Genomic DNA, 4,528 nt, shown 5'->3' on the forward strand with positions numbered 1-4,528 from the left:
TTTTATTGTGGAGCGTCATATTCATTCATATTTGTACGTTTTGCTAAACAATTTAGAATTCTCACTGAATCCTTGAGTCAAGAACTAGTAGTATATAATTCTATTGGATTGAATGAAATATGTGTGAACTACATGCCAGAAGTAGAAGCCATTTTGGGAGAACACAATTTGCCTGCCAACTTAATCCTACTCGACATGACAGAATATGATGTCATATTGAGTATGAATTGACTCTTTGAACATTATGCTGAAGTTCTCTGTAGAGCGAAAAATGTGATATTATCTCGACCTGACTTACCCGAGATCAAATTTTGACTTTCAAGGCCAAGGATAAAGAAAAGGGTAATCTCGACCCTTAAGACTCAGAAATATCTCTGACGGGGAGATATGACTTTCCTAGTTAGTGTGATAGGGGGAGAAGCCAAACCAATATTGATTGAGAATCTGGAAATCATTCATGATTTTCTCGATGTATTTTCGAAAGAACTCTCTAGATTACCTCCACAACGAGAAGTAGAGATTGGGATCAAACTGTTACCTGGTACAAAGCCAATTTCTAGAGCACCCTATCGAATGGCACCAACATAACTAAAGGAGTTAAAGAAGCAACGACAAGACTTGATGGAGTGTGGTTGTTTACGACCTAGCACATCTCCTTGGGGAGCACCAATTCTATTCGTGAAAAAGAAAGATGGGTCTATGAGGTTATGCATAGACTACCAAAGGTTGAACCAGGTAACAATGAAAAATAAATACTCATTACCGCGCATCGAAGATTTATTTGACTAACTAAAAAGGGTAAAGGTCTTTTTCAAAATCGATTTAAGGTATGGTTACCATCAGCTGAGGATAAAGGATAAAGACATTCTTAAGTAAGCATTCCGAACAAGATATGAACATTATGAATTCGTGGTGATGCCTTTCAGACTCACAAACACCTCAGCTGCCTTCATGAATCTAATGAATCGAGTATTCAAGTCGTATCTGGATACCTTCGTTATCTTTTTTATTGATGATATATTAGTGTATTCTGAGAGTATAGAGGAACATCGGGAACACTTGAAGATCATTCAGAAAACCCTCCTGGCACATCAGTTGTATGCCAAATTCTCAAAATGTAAATTTTGGCTCGAGGAGGTCATGTTCGTAGGGCATGTGATCTTGAAGCATGGAGTCTCGGTGGATCCAACCAAGGTTGTGGCCGTAATGAATTGGGCAGAATCGAAGAATGTCAGTGAGATTCGAAGTTTTCTTGGATTGGCAGGGTATTACAGGCGATTCATACAAGACTTTTCTTAAATCGCTATGCCTATGACGAAACACCTAGGGAAGGGAGTGAAGTTTGAATGGAATGATAAAAGCGAAGAGAGCTTTCAAATTCTTAAGAAAAATCTCACAATAGCACCGGTACTAGCCTTGCCATCAAGAAGTGGCGAATTTGTGGTGTATACTGATGCTTCTAGTACCAGGTTGGGATGCATGTTGATGCAGAACAACAAAGTCATTGCCTATGCACCACGACAACTAAAGACCCCTGAAAGAAAATATCCAACTCATGATCTGAAGCTGGCAGCAGTAGTCTTCGCCTTAAAGGTTTGGAGACATTATCTGTATGGAGAACACTTCGAAGTCTTTACATACTATAAAAGTTTGAAGTACTTGTTCTCACAAAAAGAGCTTAACATGTGCCAGAGAAGGTGGCTTGAATTCATAAAGAACTATGAATTCACTATTTCTTACCATCCTGGAAAAACAAATGTGATCGCCGATGCCCTTAGTCGCAAGGCTGGGGGTAATTTGGCCAACCTAATAAACATAGGATGGAAAATAATTACTGAATTCGCGGAATGGAAGCCCTTCCCAAGTGATCGAGGCATAATCAAGATGACAAGTTTGACAGTACGATTAGAGTTGCAAGAGAGAATGATAGTTAAGCAAAAGAAGAACCCACATTATGGAAATATGGAGGCACTAGCACTGCAGGAGGATACCGCATTTCAACACAAGTGTGAACACCCCAAATTTTCCAAAAATTCAAGAAATTCTTTTTTTGCCCTTGGCCCCATCCTCTAAATAAATCAGGTCAACTTCTGATAAATTTCCATTCATTTCTCAGATTCACTGAAATCCAAATTCAAAAATCCATATCTGGCCCAATCTCGGACCCAGATCTAATATCCAAATTTGATTCTAAGTCCAGATCTCTTATTTTTTTAAAAATAAAAAAAAATCAATTCTTTGTATTTTCTCAGAGGTTTTATCTGAATTCAATCCCAATTAGAGATCCAAATCTGAATATTTTCTTAAAAATCTTGGATCCAGGTCCGTTTTGAAATATAATTTTTTTAAATCAATTTCACTATTTTCAAAGCTCTTCTTTTTTGCAAAAACCTCAAAATTGTAAAAAACTCAAAATTGTAAAAACAAAATATTTTAAATCCCTTATAGGTTTAGGTCTCTCTTTCAAAAAACTGCACAAGAAAATTTTATAAAAAGGTTTTATCCCCCTTTTCTGAAAAAATCTTGTAAGTAGAACCACCGGTTTGAAAAAACTTCTTTTCAAAAACTATCTTTTTAAAATTTCTTGAAAGAAGAAGGACTAAATTTGAAAAGGCTCTAACAGCCATCTATTATAAAACAGAGCTGAGAGAGCCTCTTCTCCTTCATCGTTTCTTCACCCTCTAATCCGTTTTCCATTGCCTTCTCTCCCTCTAATCCGTTTTCCACCCCAGAACCCTTCTCCTTCTCGATCATACAATCCTTTTCTCATCTTCCCTCTTCTTCTCATTTCCTCTGGTTCTGCCCATTCAATAGGAGGAGGTCGATCACCCCCTCCCCCCTTTAGCTACAAGTAAGTAACCATCCTCTTCCTCTTTCGATTTTCTATAGAAATTCTTTCCTTGTCTTACTATATTTCATAGTTTTAGTGGTACCCTGCTTCATTTTTTTTATCACAATGCATCAAGGGCATGATCGACCTGCATATAGCAGGACCAACCCGCCCATTACAACATTAACGAAACATCTATGTTCCGACATTTGTCTTATTTTCTTTATAATTCCTTTCAGAATCTCCTTAATTTCTCTTTGTATATCTTAGCATAATTTGCCAGATTGTTTATGCATCTGTGTCTCTTTTACAACATACTATCTCTTTGGTTTTTACTTCAGCAGTTTAACATTTATATGATCTTTGATCAATGTTTCTGGTTTGGTTGGCATTCGTATTTTCGTTTCATTAGCTTTCACTTTATCGGCTCTTGGTTTTATTTTCTATTATATTTTCAATTCATGCGTCTTATGTGAATTCAACATTTCATCATCCCTTTCAAATTTGCTAATATAAAGCTATGGTAGATTATATGTAGCAGTGTCACCTCTGCATATCCGAGGGTGATTTCCATAGTGGCATCAGATCTGATCTAATATCAGATCGGGTCCACTTTGTAGCAGCCCCTCAATAATCTTATGCTTCATCTACAACTACACTAGATTGATCTTCCGCATCATGGTGTTATCTTCTGATCTTCATTCACATATTTGGTTAAAAAGAAGCAGGGGTATGGTAAAATATCGATCCATCACTTGTTTTTCATCTCAGCGCATCTTAGTTATAGCTGGAATATCACATTTCATTCTACATACATTCTCCTCACCTGTGTATCATTTAGCATCATCATTTTCTGTAGTGTATTTCCTGTCTTCTTTCATCATCTATCTCTGCATCCCATGCATTTTTTATTTTGTGATTCAGTGATTTGATTGTTTCTTTTGTCATCATAATTTAGTCATTTTTTATTTGCATCCGGCCGATCCATTTCAACTCAGAACTTGCTTCATTAATGATCGGTGAGAAAGTCTTTATTGCCTCAATCAACCCTTCTCAAGGTCCTTCATTCGTAATCACCTTGCCACTTGAATCCAAAATTACTATATTACCACCATCCGGGACAGTGGAAGGAAAATGGATTGTTGAACTTTCAGGTGAGCCAATCATGGGTGATTAGGCTTGTGTTAATAAACCGGGTGATCATTGATTCAAATGATCCCCTATATTTGGGAAAAATGATACCCTCAGGCTTTTAGAGTCTGTTGGAAGAAGGGATGAGGCGTACAAAGATAAGCTTATGACTTGCTGAGGTGTCCCATCTTCCGGAAGAAACATGACTTTTGATGAACTTCATTTGATCCATTTATGATGGAGAATGTTTGGAAACAGGAAGGATCCAGTGTTGAGCTATTAATATGATGTACACAACATTTTATCTATGCACCTTGGCTATACTCTCTTTTTTTCTCTTTTTTTTTGTCGTTTCCTGTTTGTTCTGCATATTAGATATAATATCTGGTTTAGACTTAGTCTACATGGTTTCAATTACTACATAAATCCACCATCGTCATTTTTTTCTTAAAATCATTTATATTTTGCCTCACACTCACCTTCATGTGTTGCACAACACTTTATCCACTTTTGCTGCATTTGATATTTCAAGCCCTTAACAAGTTCACCTTCAAGTTTGGGCGCTTC

This window comes from Nuphar pumila, chromosome 6, assembly GCF_984573655.1.
Source record: "Nuphar pumila chromosome 6, dmNupPumi1.hap1.1, whole genome shotgun sequence".
NCBI lineage: Eukaryota > Viridiplantae > Streptophyta > Magnoliopsida > Nymphaeales > Nymphaeaceae > Nuphar > Nuphar pumila.